Source organism: Rhinolophus sinicus, chromosome 1, assembly GCF_057876585.1.
Source record: "Rhinolophus sinicus isolate RSI-liver-muscle chromosome 1, RSI-T2T, whole genome shotgun sequence".
NCBI lineage: Eukaryota > Metazoa > Chordata > Mammalia > Chiroptera > Rhinolophidae > Rhinolophus > Rhinolophus sinicus.
The window spans coordinates 80,993,908-81,015,322 of record NC_142501.1 but is presented as its reverse complement, the minus strand read 5'-3'; the positions used below and the strand labels follow the sequence as shown (position 1 = coordinate 81,015,322).

General features: G+C 32.3%; 1 protein-coding gene across 2 annotated transcripts in view; it reads left to right on the top strand.

Moving 5' to 3' along the window:
- MGAT4C (MGAT4 family member C) overlaps nt 1–21,415 on the top strand; it is a 669,114-nt gene that overhangs the window by 367,791 nt on the left and 279,908 nt on the right. For both annotated transcript variants that reach the window (XM_074325329.2, XM_088801044.1), the window contains one exon: nt 15,650–15,711. The gene's annotated coding sequence lies outside the window, so the exon portion shown is untranslated. The remainder of the gene's footprint in view (nt 1–15,649; nt 15,712–21,415) is intronic.

Genomic DNA, 21,415 nt, shown 5'->3' with positions numbered 1-21,415 from the left:
AATATAACTATTCCTTCATTTAAATTTGTTGAACTTCTACAACATGCAAATTGATATGTTGGATGTGATAAAGGAAAATCTCAGAACTAAACAAAGGGAAAAGCTAAAATAAGTAAGTGTAGTTGATGAAAACTATTGTTATTTAATGTATAAGTGTCTGAAATACATGGCAAGTGACAGTTTATCTTATATATTTAATTATATGCAACACTCCCTTGTCTAATTGCTTTGTTTTGGATTGCCACTATGTAAGGAAACACCAGATCTAAATATATATGACTTCTCATAGAATTGGGCTATCTGTAGGAAAGCATAAAAGCTTTTAGAGCAGAAATACTTCTTATCCCTTCAGTAGATGGACTGCATAATTCATTTCTTTAGTAATGTCCTAACAAGAAACTGCCATTGTTTTTCATTCGCACCCTGTATGAAATATGTAGCAGTAGAATGAAGTGATTTTAAAGTATTAGTTTTGTTGGAGATTAATTGCTTTTTTTCCCTTTTAATAAGAATTAGGAGACATATTATAGGATTAAGGTACTCCAGGGTGTGTTTTATTGATCCACTAATACATGATTTGGGTGGTTAAAGCTCTTAGCCTTTAGGTTTGTAGTTCATAATGTACCCTAGGTATGAATAAATTGAATAATAAAATTTACCCTGGAGTGTCTTGATGTCATATTAAAAATAATAAAATACATGAGCTGATATATTCTGAATTCAAATAAAGAAAAGGTTAGCTATGCAAACATTCAGGACTTTGAATTGAATTAAATCAACACTTTGTAAAAGCCTAGTAATAAGGTTACTATTCATAAAACTTTATTCTACTTCTATATTTTCTCTTTTTTTCTAAAAATCATTTAATAGCCTTTAATTTGTTTTTGTTTTGTTTTTTTTTGTTTGTTTTTTTTTTGTTGTTGTTGTTGTTTTGTGTTTTTTTTTTGGTTAACGTTGAAGGACCCAAAGGCAAATGTTGAATACTTAATGCAGATGTATTCTACAGGAATATTCTTAATATCTCTGCTTTCCAAAAGTATGTTTTCTTCATGATTTATTACCTTATTTAACATCTAGGTCTTGTTCTCAACTCTATGGTAATTTAGTTTTCTTTAATCCACTTTAAAATGTATGCATACTTTCCATATGACAAGAACTGGGTCAGGAACTGGGCCAAGCATGAGGATTCAAAGACTCAATTTTTCAGGCTAGATGCTAAAATAACATATAAATAATTTCATGCAAAGAGAAAAGCACTGTCATTCCGACCCCTCTCTACTTCTGCCTTCAGGATAGAGAGACTTTACAGAGACAATTTAAAAAAAAAAAAAAAGAAAGAAAGAAAAAGAAAAGATCTGTAAATAAGGGAAATGCAGCGGGAGGGCTGATGATGGGAGTAACCCTCACCTAGTGTGGGGTGTTCTGTGACCTGCTAGGAGTTTTGGACTCCTCCCAGCAGGCAGTAGAAGACTGTCAAATGCTTTTGTTATTGTTTTATTACTGTTGTTGTTATTATTGTTTTTAAGCAAGGGAATCATAAGAGCAAATTTATCTTTTGGAAAGATCTCTCTAACTGCAGTATGGAAGATTGATTGTCCCAGAGTTAGATAATTACCAAAGTTTAAGTGAGAGTTGGTGAGAGACTAGAAACAGTGGGAAGGAAATGAAGATCAGAATTCAAGAGAATTATCTGAGTTTAATCTCCTCCCTTCACAGTGCACACTAGCGGACCGCAAATCTTAGTAATTAATAACATCCAGGATGTTGGTGGTGAAGGGCAAGAAGGAAAGGAAGAAGACTTTTGGAATACTTGGTCCTCTTTAGCTGGAGCAATAACTAATACTAGCCCAAGGGGAGTAAGCGCCTTTTGCAATTTTATTAATCTTGTAAATCTCAGTGTGTATTTTATTTCCTGCAGGAAATAATTCCTAACTTGGCTGGTCTAAGATCCCAATCTCTCTCTCTCTCTCCATATATATATATATATATATATATATATATATATATATATCTGTGTGTGTGTGTGTGTGTGTGTGTGTGTGAACTTTGCATAGTTTTGGGAAATCATTTTGATATGCAAATGAAAGGGACTGCTTTCCCCCAATAACATAGTGAACTTAGAGAAGGCAGAAATCCTGTCTTATTTATAAGAGCATTTCTAGGACTTAGTACTATGTGTGTCATAGGACATAGGACATAGTCAACACTATTGAAATAAATGCACCTAGGGAATTATGCATACATATTGACTCATAAAGCTTTGGAGAATTAATAGGCAAACAAAGACAATCAGAAAAACAAAAACTGATTAACAGTAGAGGTACTTTACTGAGTAATGAGAATAGTACATAGACATTTTGCCCTCAATATTCTATGCTATTCCCACAGTGATCTTTCAACTCTGGAAATCTAGTCAGGTTATTTGCTTTGTTAGCACCCATCTATACTTCTCCATCACTTGCCAAAGGAGATTCAAGTTCCTTGGTAAACAAAAAAAAACTCGTTCAAGATCTGGTAATGCTTACATCTGGAAGCTCATTGAAACTCATCACCAGACAAGTTTTCACATGTGTCATTATATACCAAAATGCTTGTGTTTCCCTTACACATCAGGTTTACTCTCTCCTTGATTTGTTGCTTTCTCAAGCTGATAATATCTATCTTTCAAGTCTCAGTGTTATAAGTGTCATCCCCTGTTATAAGACTTTACAGTCACTTCTGTCTGAGTGAAATGTCCTGCCTTTTGGTCCCATAATGTACCTGTATTCCAACATCTAGTACACCATATCATTAACCTCTCACTTTTAGGTAGAGTGCACCTCATTCCTAGCTCAGTGAATGTTATGAAGTTGGCACTCAATAATCACACTTTTGAATAAATAGAAAACTAAGTTTCTATCAATTTCCTTATTCAACTACTTTCTAATAACACAACTATTTATGTATCATATATGTCACTCCTGTTTTCCAAAAGAGAAATAGGAAATACACAAGAATAGAGTACTAAAAAGATTTGTTAGGTCTCAAAAAATAGAAAAGAAATAAGCTTTTAAGTAAGATCTAAAACAATACCTATTAACAATCTTGTTCAGTTGAGATAAAAGACAATAGTACTAAATCTGTTTGCAAAGTGAATTAAATACCATAAGATAATCTAACAGACAGTCTATTGAGGATTAAAAGAAGTAGCACTTTAAATTCAACAGCAGATTTGATATTTATTTTTCAAACCAGCAAGAAAAATAAAGCAATGTGTTATGTAAGATGGAATTACAGAAATGCATAAAACACTCTTTTATATTTAGTCAATGTTGTTGTAAAATGATAATATGTAACTTGATTTTATATAAGGTGAATTAAGGAACATCAGCTTATAATTATGGAAGAGAGAAGAAAGGGATGATTTGGTCTTGGAAACATGTGTAATTCTTGTCCTGACAAAATGATACTCTCCTTCAATATAGACTTCCCACTTTTCTCATAAATACTTGAAAATATTGGATAAACTATTGCAAACTAAATAGTAAATGCATACTTAAGTGCAAATGAACTAATGAAAGGGAAATCCCCAGGTGCCACAAACAGAGAAGGAACTTGTGGCTACACCAGTAACGTTTTAAGCTGATACAGTTGCAGCTGATAGCCAGGTATAGTAAGTCAGATGTATTTCATGAATGAGATCGGATTATAAAGTCCACAAGGGAATGGAGAAATGGGCTTGTGATTTAGAAGACCTTGTAAGTGTACCACAGGACAGAAGCAAGAAAGTTCAACTCTCCTCAAGGCTTTCTAGGAAAAGCAAAACTTTTGTGAAAACCTGAAACACAAGTTCATAGCATATCCTTGGTACAGAGTTCAAATGTATATTACATATATGATATGGGAATTTGAAGCCAAGAGATCAACAGCATCAATAAAAACAACAAAACAAGTAACGAAAATAATAGACTCATCTTCATTTAGCGAAACCCCTGAAATGCAGGACAGAAGCAAATGCAAAATGAATCTAAAGAGCCACTCCTCAGGTCACCCTCAGGTTCATGTAGCTCCCACAACCCAATGAAGATGCATTCTCAACGGGAAGTTCTAAATCAAAAGAGAGAATGAGATTAAAGCATAGGCAATAGTTTAGTGGTTACCAGAGGGTAAAGGGGCAGGGGGGTGGTAGATGAGAGGAAACGGGATCAAATATATGATGATAGAAGAAGAACTGACTCTGGGTGGTGAACTCACAATGTGATATATAGATGATGGATTACAGAATTGTACACCTGAAACCTATGTAACTTCACTAACCACTGTCACCCCAATAAACTTTAATTAAAAAAATGAATAAAGGAGATCTACATCTTCTAAAATCGTAAAGTAGTCTGAAAGAGGCAATAAAAGAAGAATGCATAAAATCATAAAGGAAATTAAAATATATATATAATAATAGGGTATTTGTTTGAAGAGAGGATAACACATGTGAAGAAACAATCAAATCGAACTTTTAGCAATGACTTATATAGCCAATAAAATAAAACCTTAATTCATAAGTTAAATAGCAGATGACATATCTAAATAGAAAGATTGTTTAGATGTAATTAAGATTTTAGAAAATGTAAAAGATTTAGCATGGAGAAAACATGGAAAATATGAAAGAAAGGTTAGAAAACACGAAAAATAGAATTATAAGTGCCAATATATAAATAAGGTAATTTCCATTAAGAGATAATATGTGAGAAGAGATATTTAATGGTGTTCCTGCAGAGAGTCTCCCAGAATAGGTAAAAGTCATTACTTCTCAGGTTGAAGAATCAAATATTACCCTGCCCACAACACAAAGATAATAGAGCCGCATACAAACACATATGATAAAACTGAAAAACATGCAAAATCACAGAATATCATGAAAAAATAATATGTTATTTAAAAAAGATGTTAGAATTTTCACAACAGCTGACTTATGTGAAACAGAATCCTTAAGATCCTGTATCTGAAATGCCTAAAGGAAAATTACTATCAGTTTGGAAATCTGTTTTAAGAGGGCGGAAATCCGTTTTAATACATATAAAATATATTAATTTTTGCTCCAAGAGATGCATTAGACCTGATGGTCCAGCTAGGTCATATTTTTGGGGAAACACAGTATATATAAAGACACTCACACACACAGAAACAGAGGGTAATGGGGAAGGGGTGTAGCAGAAAAGGGTAAAGGTCAAATATATGGTGATGGAAGGAGAACTCTGGGTGGTGAACACACAATGCAATATATAGATCAATAATTATAGAAATGTACAATTGAAACCTATACAATTTTACTAACCAGTGTCACCACAATAAATGTCATTAAAAAATAAACACATAAGAATTTCCTCCTGTGTCCTCCATCCCACATGGTCCCCCTATCTAGCTTTCTGCATCAGCAGAAGAGAGGGTTTTTTTGAGCTTTTGCTGTCTTCTCCTGCTACAGTTTTAGGATTCAGGCTGCGCAATAATCTAGGCCAGAAGAAATGGGAGAAAAATAAATAAAACAGAGACCTTCCTCCAATATAGGTCCTTCTTCTCTGAGGTTTGACTTCCCTCCCATTCTACCTGCTACTACTTATTTTTTCAGAGTTGGTTTTGTATTCTGCCCAGGGTTTTTAATTTTATTCAGTGGGAGGGATAGAGTGATATGTATTTACTCTATCTTAGACTATTCTAGAAGTCCTCTTTTATATTTTAAAAGGATAAATCCTATGATCTATTCTTTGGAAACTAGGAGGCAAGCACTGAAAATGGAAGACCATTTAAGAAGCAATTATTATATATTAATCCAGGAGAGAGATGGTGATAGCTCAATGGAGATGACAGGAATCAGTTTGATTCTGGATATACTTCTCAGGTAAAACCAGTAGGTTTTCCTAACAAATTGATACAGTGTGTGAGAGCAGGCTTTAAAACAATAAGAAATATCACTTTTAACTCTGATGTCTTCTAGCAGACCAGCAAATACAACTGAAAAGTCTTGGATTAAAAAACAAAAAGAAAAGATGCTGATGAATGAGGACAAGGTGTGAGCTATGATCCAGTCATGTAATGGAATGCTAGGAGGTCATAAAAGGAAATGAAGGTCAAATTTGTAGTGATATGGAAAGATGATATATTGTTGATTTAAAAAATCAATCTGCAGTAAATTATGTATATAGGCTATGATTGTATAAAAGAGAGAAATAATATACGTAGGTATTTGTTTGTATATGTAGGAAGAGAAAAGTGGCCAGAAGATTAAGTATGAGCAGAATATTTTCATTGTGTATTCTTTTTCCATTATTTGATCCATGTGCATGCATTATCTACTCAAAATTAAATTTTTGAAGACTGTCAAAGTTTTATAGCCTGGAATTTAATCAACAGATATTCATCAAGAACATGTCATGTTTAAGCCATCCATTAGCTCATGAGTAATTGAATAAGACACTGACAGAACTTACTTTTAAAAATTAAATTGTGTGAGAGTTTTTTTTAACTGTCTTATTATAACAACAGTTTAGTAAAACAAAGCTTCATATAACCAAAGCTTAAAAAAAGTAATTGGTAGACTAAACATGATTTCAAATCAGTATCAATTAATAAGTGCCCATAGCTGCTTATTCAATAGGTATTATATAATTAAACTCATTTCTTATTTACTTCTAATTTTCTACTTTCAATTTTTCCCTTGATTTCTCCATTTTAATTATAACAGTAATAATGAAAAATAAAAGGAAACTCACAGCAATCCAATTATCCTAAAGCAACTATTTCATATTGTGTTATGTCCCTTTCATTTCTTGGCTATATAAATGAATAATTTCACTTTTTACTATTATGGTTTTGACATCATTTTTCTACATTATATCAAATGGATGTCCCATGTAGCTATTGTTATTACAATCTTAAGGATTAAGTTGGTGTACAATAATATCGTCTTAGTCAGACAGATTGTTTAAAACATTTGTCATTAAAATTAATGTTAAAATGAACATCGCAATGCATAAAGCTGCACTTTCTTTTGATTTATTTCCTCAGAATTAATTAGCAGAAATGAAATTATTGAGTGAAAACATATGAGAATTTATAGTCCTTGGTGATTCTTCATAAACTGCTTTTCAAAATCATCTTGCTGGCAATAATTGTTAGGATAATAAGATTATGTGTGATTTCATTTTAATTTTTTAATTTTTATTTTTTTTTGTTATAAATGAGAAACGTATCCAACAATCTCTGTGCTATTTTGATTCTAATTGAGGCAAAATTTTATTATTCTTGATTATTCTGCACATCATCTCTCCCTCACAGGATTATTTGATCAAATGCATGTATATCATAACCATATCTACTGTATTTAGATCAGTTAGAAACTGACAAATATGAAGAATGCAGGCATTGTTAAATATCATGGTTAAACTAAATATTTCATATGACATTCACAGGAGACAAAAAAAAAAGAATGTGAGGTGAATTTGGCCTTTGTTTAGTATTAAACAACTTCCAGTATTGAGAGGACATATCTCTACTTCCAGACCAGAGATATGCTTGAGCATGAATGCATTTTACTTGAAATAAATGTCATTTACTACTGTGATACAATCTTCTTATGATACAATACCCCAAGGTGTCAATGTCCCAGAAAGTGAGGGGGATAAAAGATTAATAAAAAAAAATTTTTTTGAAGAAACAAAGTCTGAATACTTTCCAGATTTGGTAAAGGACATATATTTATACATTTAAGCCATGCAGAGAACCACAAACAGAACAAACACAAAAAAACCCACATCTTAATGCAACTGCCGAAAACTAAAGATAAAAATAAATGTGAAAAATATTTTAAAAATCACCTTGGTTGGATGTGTATATTACATTCAACCACATATATCAAGTTGGTTACCCAAAGACAATCAAAATTTTTTCACCACAAGCATTCAGGCTTTTATTTGTTTGTGAAATTAGAGTCAGAGCTTAGAGAAACAACTCCACAAAATAAAATCATAATATTAGAAGAGTTTGACAGAAAACTCTTGGCCCCAAAATGCTTCTTTGTATATATATAATATTGATATATATAAAACTTTTGTATATATATAATGTATATATTATATAATATATATTATATATTATATATTATATATATTATATAAAATATAAGAATATTTTATTAAAATAAAATATCTTATTAAAATAAAATATAATTTTAATATACTATAAGACCTGGTCTTATATTAATTTTTTCTCCAAAGGACACATTAGAGCTGATGGTCCAGCTAGGTCTTATTTTCGGGGAAACACTGTATATGTGTGTGTGTGTGTATATATATATATATATATATATATATATATATATACAGTCTTTTTTGATATGTATGTGTGTATATATATATATACATACAGTCTTTTTTGATATATATGTGTATATATGTGTGTATATATATATATATATATATATATATATATATATATATATATACAAAACTATTTTAAAAACAAAAGACCTTGTAGGGTCTTGATATATGTGTGTGTGTGTGTGTGTGTGTGTGTGTGTGTGTGTGTGTGTGTGTGTCTATATATATATACATATATATCAAAACAGAACTATTTTAAAAACAAGAGACCTTGTAAGGACAAATGGAGATGGTCTTCCATGGAGCCGTAATGAATATGGAAATAAATAGCAACAACAATAATATATAAATAAACAAAATAATCAAAGATTCCCTAAAAAAAAGATATTTTGTCAATTTATATTCTCACCAGTTAGTTTCACCATTACCTTATGAAGATTAAATATCAAATATTTCAGTCCATTTCAAAACTGTGTTCAAAATTGATATTTGATTTACCAGGAGTAGAATGGAATCAGATGTACAAAGTCTGAAACCCAGCTTCAAATTATTGGAGGCCTTATTGGATTAAGGTGATGTGCCCTACTTTAAATTCCCGCTAAAATGTAAGGCTAATCTTCTCTTCAGGAAGATAAAATCATGTAGTCTTTCCAGTTTTCCATATGTAATATCTGGCAATTATGTGTGAAAAGATATCCTAGTTCTTCGTGTTTCAATTTTTCATAAGACTCTGAGGGAATGGTGACCACGTATGTGTAAAATAAATGGAAATAAAAGCAAATAGCAATAAATTTAGTCTCAAGGGATTACTCTTGCATTCTAACCAAATAATTCTAAATAATACTTTATTTCAGTCAGTACTATGGTTTCATCTTTATAAAATGAGTAATATAATAGTAAACATTATTCAGCATAAAAATTGATGGAATTGATCTTACTTGTTTAAAAAAATATGTTAAAGAGTCTAATTTTAATTTGTCAAATATGAAAAGCAACAGTCATGCCAAGATTTTTTAAAGTTGTCAGATACCAAAAGTGAAAAATGGTAACAACTCATCTAAATAGACATTATTGTAATGTCTGTGAATCCCAAGAATGACTAGAAGATCCAAATGTTTTCCAGGAGAAAAAAATAATAATAATAATAACAGTGGCCATCTGAAGAGAATTAACCTCATACAGATAGCTACAATACTAAATAAATACATTGATAGAACTTCAAAACTCTGAAATTCTACATGCAGACAAGCTATTATTCAAGTGCCAGAGCCACACGAGTATAATTTTAAGTAACAACTATAACACATAAAATTTACTTCCAAATAAGCCATTTTCTTTGGAAATTAGTTAAATATGTAATCCAACAAAATTAGGATAAGATCCAAGGAAGAGAAATTCATAGCTACAAGAAATGATGAAGCTTTCTAAGATTAAGATGAAAAAGAAAATCAAGCTATGTAGCAGACCTAGAAAACAATTAGTTTAAATTAAATAAGGGCAACAGTGGTTTCAATGGTTACTATCTTTTTAAAAAAGAATGAACTACATTTAAAACAATGGAAAGAATGAGTAAGCAGTGAAAGCTATCATTAACATAATGAGAAAAGCATTTGGATTCTCTCTCAAGAAGCAAGGCAACTAAACAGTACATTTATTGCTGAAATCTGAGGTAAATTAAAATGTGGAATAATTTTTAACAACTTATGAGGTATAAATTAAACAATTTATTTCATCTAAATAGTAGGATTTTCTTTTTAATTGGTGCATGGTTGTGAAACTAAACTGAATGTAAACAAACAATTTGCACACATGATTATTAGCTACAATTAATCATTTATATATATATATGTGTGTGTGTGTGTGTGTGTGTTTGCATAATGTAAATATGCATGTATATTTTCATAATAATGCAAATGTTTCATAATAACACACCTATAATAGATCTAAAGAAAAGTAATAAATACACAGAAATACAAAGTATTGTAAGAGACTACTATGAACAAGTTTATGCCAACACATTAGATAACCTAGAAGAAATGGATACATTTCTAGAAACATGAAACATAACAAGACCAAATCAGGAAGAAACAGAAAATTTGAACAAACCAATAACAAGAATGGAGATTAAATCAATAATTAAAAGCCTCACAAAATAGAAAAGTCCAGGACCAAATGGCTTCATTGGTGAATTTTACCAAACATTTAAAGAAAAATTGAGAGTAATCCTTCTCAGATTCTTCCTAAAATTGACGAGGAGGGAAAATTCCAAACTAATTTCACCAGGCCAGGATCATCCTCATAACTAAGCCAGGTAAGAACACCACAAGGAAAGAAAACTACAGGACAGTATTCCCTCATAAACATAGATGCAAAAATCCTTAACAAAATACTAGCAAACCTACTCTGCTATCTTGACAGTGAAGAAAAATTAGCAAAGAATATATGTTACGTGTGTTACATGCCAATGACTTGGCTCCAACTCCTGGTGACCCTATGAATGAGTGACATACACACTGTCCTGTCCTCACAGCCCTGCTCAGCTCCTGTAGACTCAGCCTATGCCTTCCTTAATGGAGTCAGTCCATCTCGTATTTGGTCTTTCTTTTTTCCTGCTGCTTTCTATTTTTTCTACCATTATTGTCTTTTCCAAAGAACCCTGCCTTTTCATGATGTGCCCAAAGTAGGACAGCTTCAGTTTTGTCATTTTGGTCTCCATCAATGTTACAGGCTTAGTTTGCCCTAGAAGTCAATCGTTTGTCTTTCTGGGTGTCCAGGATATCCATAGAGCTCTCCTCCAACAATTTTTTAATAGAATCTTTTTTTTTTCCCCTATCAGCCTTCTTCACTGTCCAGCTTTTGAACCTTACATAATAAATGGAAATATAAGGATGTGGGTGACCTTAGCCTTGGTCTTTAATGACATATCTTTACCCTTAAAAGAATAAATATTTTCCCTAACAAAATGTGCCATATATATATATATATATATATATATATATATATATATATATATATATATATATATTTAAAAGATGTTCTAAAGTGGAGAAGAAATTGGTAAAAGAAACACATGAGATAGATACGATAATGTAAGATTTGGGTGAAAATTATGTCAGCAAAAGAAACAGTGGAAGACTGGTGCATTTGAGAAAAACAAAATTATTGTGGCAGGAGAATCTGGATATTGGCATGTGCTGTATATGTAAATGTGGTGTGTGTGGGTGTGTGTGTGTGTTTCTGTGTGTGTATGCACACTGTAAGAAAGGATATAATCAGAGAGGCTGTAGTAAAGAGTTTGAATATTAGAATTTCATTTAAGCAAAATGGAAATTCATCAGAATGTTGCTCATTGCAGTTTTTTGGGATGGATAAACGTATTTTCATATTTGTTTGGTAAATACAAGGGCATTTAGAAGATTGAATGATCATATCTAGTTGGGAAGATAAAAGAAAAATATGTACCAAACAGAAATGTGTACAGATTTTTCTTTCAAGTTGACTATGTTTGGTTTTCAAGGAGGCAAGCATCCTGTTCATTCTTTATAATCTACCTGAAATATCCTTTCCTTTTTGAAACTACTCTACCTTATCCTATTTGTGATTTCAATTTTTGAAATAGTTTATTCTCCTATTGCCCCAAAGTTCTTTGTCTGATTCTTCAATTTCCTCTTAGATTATAGTAACCCACTCTGAGCTTCAGACACTCTAAAAACACTTCTATTACAGTAGTACCCTCTTATTCAGGGGGATATATTCCAAGACCCCCAGGGGATTCCTGAAACTAGATAGTACTAAACCATATATATATTATGTTTTTTCCTATACATACAAACCTATGATAAAGTTTACTTTGTAAATTAGGCACAGTAAAAGATTCACAACAGTAACTAAATGAAATAGGACAATTGTAATAATATACTGTAATATAAGTTATGTGAATGTAGTCTCCTATACAATACCTTATTGTATTATACTCACTTTTTCCCTTAAAGGAAGCACTTTACAGCTTCTCTTTGGCATATCCCAGTTGCCAGCATCATTAATCTTGCACTTTGGGGCCATTATTAAGTAAAATAAGGATTACCTGAACACAAGTACTGAGATACCATGACAATCAATGTGATAACTGAGATGGCTACTAAGTGACTGACAGGTGGAGAGCATATACAGCATGGAAATACTGGACAAAGGGTTAATTCACATCCTGGGTGGGATGAAGTGGGTCAGTGTGTCATTTCATCATGTTACACAGAGAGCAGGAAATTTGAAACTTATGAATTGTTTATGTGGAATTTCCCATTTAACATTTTTGGATCATGGTTGACCATGGGTAACTAAAACCACAGAACATGAAACCATAGAAACGGGAGGACTACTGTATGGCACTTTTCACATAGGGTTAAAAATACAGGCTCTGGATTCAAGCTGTCTGGTTGGAATCTGTGCTTTTCAACATGCTGTGTGAATTGGGGAAATTATTTATCTTCTATGTGCTCCAATTTTCTCACATGTAAGATAGGAATAACAATATCCATATGGTTGTTGTTAGGACTAAATGAGTTAATACATGTAAGGAATATAAGGCAGTGTCTGACAAGTAAATATGCTGACATAAATATTAGCTCTATCTCTTATGATTACTGTCATATTGTATATTGGAGATGACATCCAGTCAATTGATTTGCTTGATGCAACAAAGCTCTTCACATAAAACATACTGATTGATGCCCACAAAGACATCTATTACATAGTTTATCATCCAGACGAGGATACTTTTATGAGTGAAATCTGTGCTATTAATAATTACAATCAGACAACAGTTAGTACACGGGGATTTGTTTACCATTCTGTTATAAATGCATCACTTCTGCACAGATCGACTTTTAATTAATATACTTGCAGATATGGTCTGATAACTAGGTTCGCAAACTTGTTGCACTGATGTTGCTAGCCTTTTTTGATATCAGAGGGATTATTCATTTTGAATTTGTATCAACTGGACAAACAGTTAACCAAGTTGATAATTTGGAAGAGCTGAAAAGGCTGCATGAAAAAGTTAGACGACCTGGACTTTTTGCCAACAATTTATGACTCTTGCATCACAACAATTCACCAGCTCACACCATACTGTCTGAGAGGGAGTGTTTAGCCAGTCAACAAATAACTATATTGGAAAACGCTCCCAACTCACCCGATCTGGTCCCCAATGACTTCTTTACCCAAAGATAAAGGGAATATTGAAAGGAAGATATTTTGATGGCATTCAGGACATCAAGGGTAATATAATGACCGCTCTGATAGCCATTCCAGAAAGAGAGTTCCAAAATTGCTTTGAAGGATGGACTAGACACTGAAACCAGTGCACAGCTTCCCAAGGGGAGTACTTCGAAGGTGACCGTAGTGATATTCAGCAATGAGGTATGTAACACTTTTTCTAGGATGAGTTCGTGTCTTAATTGTCAGAACTTGTATTTACAGACCTTGTCAAACCTTGAGTTTTCCCTAGTACTACCTGTTCTGAGGCTTGATTTACAGTATTCACTACTTAACTTTCAAAATAGTTTTACTGTAATCAGAATGCTATTCCAAAAATGTAAACTTGATAGTATTTCTCCATTTTAAAACTGCTTCAGCAGTTTCTCTTTCCTTCATACCCTTCACCATGAGTCTCATGGCTGGGTATACAATATGTACTTCATCAATATTATCATAGATCGCTCTCTATCATCATCATCATCATCCATCACTTTCTGTGGACCAAGACTTATGCTGAATATTTTATGTGGAATTTCCATTTTAAATCTCATGAAACCTCACTAGGTGTGTACTTTATTATCCCCATTTGTGCAATGGAGAAACTGAGGTTAAGCGAGGTTAGACTACTTGCCTAGTACCACAACAATATGTGAGAGACAGAGCGGGATTTCAAAGCCTGATCGTCTGATACCAGAGCTTTTGGCATTGAACCTTTTGTTATCCCTTCCATTACAAATGTGTTGATTAAAAGAAAAATGAAACACCACATGACTGAAGAAGTGCTTTGTTTCCTATCTCCCTCCGGTTGCATCTCAGCCTCATTTCCTGCTACTCACCTACGTCATTGTTTAGAATCCAGCTATTCTGGTCTGCCGTTACTTTGCACTGAAATGCTTATTTTACCTTGTATTTTCACACATGCTGGACACTTTTCCTGGAACATTTTTCCTGTTCCAATTTACTGGGATGATACCTCATCATCAGTGAAATGATTGATTCAATGACACTTATTCTATTATACTTTTCATCACCGAGGCTACTTCTCATAGGTACCTCATTCTGTTCTTTCAGTCATGGTATCGATCACATTTTCTTTTAAATGTCAATCAAATATGTCTCAGTCTCCTACTAGATTGTACATATTATGAAGGCAACTGCAGTGTTTACCTTCTCTACCACTGAACTACTACTAGTGTGCCAATGCATAGTAGACACTTGAGAATGTGAAAAGAAAAAAATGCACCAGATGGAGTTAAACACACAAGGAAAATTTTTTATTCAAGACTATTGCAAAGACGTGGGGGACCTGGGAATATTGAACTTAATTCTGCTGAAATACAAGGTGGGACATTTTTTAAGAGCTGAGTTAAGCATAAAAATCCTAGAGGATGTTAGGTGAGAGGTTGGTTGGTCAATGTGGTTAGGTGATCTGTGTTTGTGAACAGTGCTTATGAAAGTTAGGTTCCTACCCTCACATAGAGACTAAGAAATAGAGGCACTATCTTTCTTGATGATTATATCACAAATGATTTATATTCCCCAAAGTGTCGTTGGGTTTCGTATTGGTAATGTGTTCAAAGTATTTTTGTTTACATTTTTTACACATTTAGAATCCTGTGAATAACCTTGTATATATAGCACAACCATTAATTTAGCTAAATGTATCATAATGTGCATTCTCTAAATTATGGTGTGTGTTTTTTTTGTTTGTTTGTTTGTTTCTTCCCAATATCACCCTTGCCTCTCCCAATTCTAGATGCCCAACCATTGTGCATGTTCATGGAAGTTATTCCCAGACGTAAATTTCATTAACTGACTATAGCCATCGTTGAGTTCCTGTAGTAATGAGTTCATTGGGCAGACATTTTGCAGATTGGAGGAAGAGGGTGGAGGAAATGCTTTCTACATTTGAAAGGACCAAATTTAAAAATCAGTACACTTTAATGCATTTTTTTTCCTCCTTGACTAAGTGTGATTTATTTTCATGCATGCTAAATACTGGTGTCACTGGAAACTAAGATTTTTGTCATTTTGCTTTAATATAGACTCACCCAGAAAGCACAGCCCTGTGTTTTGCATGAGAAGGACTACCAACAGAACCTAAAACGTGAGTCATTTTGATTTGTTCTATTGAATTCTACCATGCTAAGTAATCAACTTAGTGATATGACCTGACCTTTGTTAAGATATATAATGAAAGACTTGATTAAGTGTAATTGTAGACTGTAAGAAACACAGGAAGTGAGAATTGATGTGTCTGTTTTATTGTACAGTTTAAAAGAATTCTAGTAATTGATAGGTACTTACATTTGTGCTATTCATTGATATTCAGTTTAAAACATATAGTTTTAAATGATTTTGGTATTCCAATTTATTTATGGTTGGTAAGTAAATAAGATTCCTTACTAGTAAACACTTGCCATGTTATTTTGTACATAATTCAGTTTTTTGGTCTTTTCTATTACCAATATCTCTCAATATTTAGAGCATATATTTACCTTCTCAATTTTTCTCTATTTTGTTTTTATCAAATGGGATGAGTACTTGGTTAATTGTTGGCATCCCTTCTCCCTGTTTGGCGTCTGATAAACTGTCCTTGATAACCTGATGTTTTGTTCTGAACTTTGTCATGGCTACAACTCTAGGTTATCAGAACTGTAAAAAATAAATGTAAGAGAGAAAGAGGCACAGAGCTTATGAAAGTTAGAGAAGACATAAGGCTTGGTATCGACTGATAAGTTTTCCACTGGCAGATAGTTCGCATTTCATCCTATTTGCTGTCATAGTACCTGAAATAATAAGGGGATTACACCCCCTCCCAATAATGGAGGATTCTTTGTGAGAATCTGCCAAGGCGACATACCATGTGGCTTTATCTTTGAAAGTGAGGGTGAAACAAGCGTGCCTAGCTGCAGATAAGCGACTTAGAAGGAATTCTATTCAGATGTACCTGTCACTAATTTATCTGGAGGTTTTGTGATTCATACATACTGTTGTGTGTGCAATGAAGCATTAAATTGGTTTCCTCTGGGAGCAGGTCACATTCAAGGGTCTTCAGATCTATGCTGTAGGATGGTGCATGCTTGAGTCATATATAGCCTCTTGCTACTGAATTTCTGTTAGAAGACTAGTAACTGGAACGTATGTTAGGTGATCTCTTGGAACATTTCAATAGCAAAGAGATTGACAAAAATTTAACTGTCTATCAATATAAAAGAATTTGTAACAAAAATAATACTAATCAATACTTCTGCAGTTGGCAAATCATTTATTTTGACAATTAAGTAATTATAGATATGTTTCCCAATAATGGCCTAGCTCTTGATTAATGCATTTTATGTTTTCTTATTTATTTAAGCAAGAAGATATATACTTAACTGCACTAATTTATAATGTAATGAAAAAATGCACAACTGATTTAAAACAAGTATCACCAAAGGAAAAGCTTTAGAAAAATAAATAGTTTTCCCATTGTAATAAGTTTTCCACTGTGGAAATTGCACTTTATTAATCTATATAATTTAAAATAAAATGGCATACTTGGAAAATGCAACATATACTGGTTCAAATTTGAAAGGACTATAAAAGGAAGAGATGCTTATTTTTGTGTGTTAAAATTATACTGAGCTACTTCAGAACAGATTCATTTTTGGGGGGATGTGGGATATTTAGCAAATGCAAAAAAACCTTCTTCCTTTTATTATTTTCCTGATGGGATATGTAAAACTAAAACCTAATCTTCCCTTGAGTTTTAAGTGTGCTACATTTTGTGTAAAATGAAGCGAATAAATGACAAAGAGGTTGTTAAATAAGAACAATGAGTGAAATGTTGCTAAAGTTTTTTTGTTTGTTTGCTTGTTTTTCTAGCAAGTATGACAGCAGTCTAACTATGAGTAAATCAGCACTATAAATATAAATATAAGTATATTTAATAATACTATTTTATAGTTTCACAATGTTCTGGTAAGCATTTCTCTAAAAAAGAAAGAAATAAAGGAAGGAAGGGAGGGAGGGAGGGAGGGAGGAAAGAAGGAAGGAAGGAAGGAAACTTGTTCATGAAACTAAGAACAAAAAATACTATTATACCATATGCAAAGTATACATGATTAGACATATTTCTGCCGTTTTCTCTCCATTTTATTTTTTTAATAAAGAATGAAAAATATCTGAACTTTGAATTTTCCATATGTTTATAAAAACCTATTAAGTAACTCACTATGAGGTATTCTCTCTCTCTCTCTCTCTCTCTCTCTCCCTTCTTGTTTTTTCTTTTAGGAAAACCATTTAAAAGACTAAATTCATATTATCTTTAGAGTTATTGAAACAAAGGACAGTTTGTTACAGACATTTAAAGAATTTAACAAGTGTTTTGTTGTTCGAGATGTAATGATATTATTAAACATTTCTCTCTAATATGAATTTTCCTCTGTTCTTTACATGAGTAACTCCCTATCTTTCAGAATCTGCTTAAAAACCTTAAATGTTACCTTTTCAAAAAGTCTTTTCTAACCATCCAATCTAGTAATCACCTCTTACAGATTTATTGGATCTCATAGCATTTACCATAATGTTTACCATACCATTTACCATAATGTTAAATATATATATTTAAGCCATATATATATACACATATACACACACACACACACACATATGTATGTGTGTGTGTATATATATGTGTATATATATGGCTTAAATATATATATATATATATATGTATATATATATATATATATATATATATATATATATATGACAGAGAGAGAGAGAGAGAGAGAGAATTAACATGTTTATTTATGTGTTTCTTCTACAAAACTTAAGTATAATATCCAGCGCTTGGTGTAGTACCTGAAATATAATGAATAGTCAATAAATTTGTTTAGTGAATTGAAATCAGATAATGAGGACCAAATAATTCCATAAATAAGAACATACGAAATATAATGTGTATGTTGATTGCATAGTACCAAAAATTATATAATTACCAGTTTATTTAGCAAAATAATTGCAAGTACACATTGTATACCAATAGAGAAGTCAGCAAGCTTCACACTTTAGTAGTTTCTTCCTTACACAACCAAAGCCTACCAAAACTTGTTAGATATTAAGTGCCATGGAATACATAAATGAGTATTGCCTAAAAGTAATTAGGGTTTTTCCTGTGGATATTTTCTAAGTAGTCTATGATTACTAAATGTCTATGATTACTAAAAAACATCCATTTATTTTAGAAGCATTTATCGAGAGTTGACTATGTGTGAAACTGCAATAACGTATAGAGGATTTGCAGTTGTAAATTGTTTTAACTGTCACCCAATGAAATCAATATATAATAAGGAAATTCAAAATACATTTTGAAAAATACAGTAGAGCTTTAACTATAAAGCAGAAGTCAAAAATATTCCTAATTTTTAGCAAAAATGGAGTGCATTTCCATAGGTAGGGTAGAGCAACAGAACATTGCCGAGAGTCACTGACACTAAGCTTTGAAGAAAGCTGAAGGAATTCTTGGCACAGGGAATGGCACAGGGAAAGGCATGAAGAAGTTGTTTAAGCAAGAATCAGTGGTTTTGCTTCACAGGTGTATCAACATACGAAGGAGGACATACTGTGTTTGGCACCTACTGTGGATGGAAATTATACTTGAAAGTAGATTAGGACAAAATTGTGGAAGATTTAATATTAGTTAAGAAATTGGGATTCTGTTGGAATGTAGCCTTGTCCCCTGAATATGTCCAATTTCTTCTTGTTTCAAAAGCCTAGAAAATAACAATGTGATTATTTTGAATAGTAGTCCAGAAAATATCTGGCACTGGGTACTATAGGATTTTCTTTTTATATGCGCCATATATATATATATATATATATATATATATATATATATATATATATACACACACACACACAAACGTTTGTGTGTGTGTATTGATGTATATATATATCACTTAATCTGGCTTTACTTTACAAAGCAGATTAGAGGAGGAATCAGTGTGAATTTTTATAGAAACTATTAATGACTTTGAGACTCCATCCATCATTTATTCAGCTGTAAAAAAATGATCATAATTCATAACAGTTAAAATATATATCTTTGTGTTTCCTTCTCCCTTGAAGAAAAATGCAAAAAAACACACACAACTGTGGTTTCAGTTTGAGTCCACTGTACCATGAATAAAATATTCTCAAGAGTATATGAGTGAATGTTTACTTGTATAATAGAACGGTGAGAAGAGAATAGCCTGAGTAAATACTGTTCATGCTAAAATAAATACCAAAATATTCTTCTGGGAGAAAAGACAAAACTGTTTAGCCCATGTCCCTGTCCTTGCATGTGTACTCCCAAAGTAATTATACTTACCTTGAGTACCTTAGAGTCTGACTTCCATGCCCTTTAATAATTTATCAAGTACATGTCAAAATCTCTATCATATTAATTGTTTTAATGGGACTAGTGAAGGGTTAATCAATCATGAATACAAAGACAAAGAAATGCCAGGGACAATTTCTTGGCAGAAAACAATTAGGTTGAAATGTCATTTTCAGCAGTGCATTAGGAATGTGGCAATTAAGGTACAGTTAAACCCTTTAGAAATGTGAACTCTGAGTCATTTCATTGTCTAACAAGAAGGAACAGAGACAAAGCACTTAGTACCTGGGTGTAAGTACACTTTTTAACTTTATGAAAACCAAGATGCTTTTAAAAATTCTATTGGTTGCTAATTCCTTTTGTTGATTGTGTTTTCCATGATGACAAATTTAAAGTCCTGAGAGATACTCACTGGAATGAAAGGTCATTTAGGTTTGTTAAAAAGCTTTGTCAGGACTCTAACCTTAGTATCTTAATGGAATGCCAAGAATCAGTTCATACTCTCAGTGTTTCTTTCTCACACATAATGTATTTTAAGATTACTTCAACAAAAGATAAAATAGAGTTTCTTTTGGCATTTGTCATGTTTCCCTCATGAGTCTTATAATGTTAAGTTTCTGGCATCTGGAGTGCATATATTATAAATATTATTCTCTTCCTAAATAAACCTAGAAACCAAACTTATTGTTTGTCAGGTCAAGTAACAAATTCATCCATTTAAATCTTATTTACATTTCTATTTTCAATATGTAGTGTTCTTATTTAGTGAGAACCTTGTTAACTCAATCATGTTAAGACTAGGTGACCTATCCGTTTGAGGAACTATCTTAACAATTCTCACCTTCCGTCTTTCATTCCAAGCTCCAAATACTATGCTGAATGAACTATTTCAAGTATCCCTCTTTGCCACGCTCTCTTATCCTTCCGGAATTTCACATGCATTGCTGGTATTTTTAGCTGGAGAAGTCTCTCTCCATTCCCTGTCATTCTTTTATTACTTTGTTTTATTTTATTTAATTACTCAACTTAGAAGTTGTCTTTTCTGGGGAATTTTCCCTGAGCTCCTGGACCATGGACAAACTTCCTCCTGGTTGAACCCATAACACCTTGAGGTTTTGACTAATAAAACACATTTTAGACTATAGACAATGTCCCTTTACATGTCTATTTTCCTAAAAAAAAAAAAAAAAAAAATGTATATTTTTGATAGAAAGTATAGTATCTGGTATACAGTAGCTGGTTAAAACCCTCTATTAAAGAATGAATATATTTTACACATCTTGAATCTTATTGCAGCCATTTTGACTCACACCATTCCAGTTTTGTGCTGATAAAGGTGATAGTATCATATGAAAACAAAAAACATTTAAAAATCCAAATTTCAGGTAAAGGTGGTAGACTGAATGCTTACCTCACCTCTCCTCCATCCTCAAAAACCTACTAA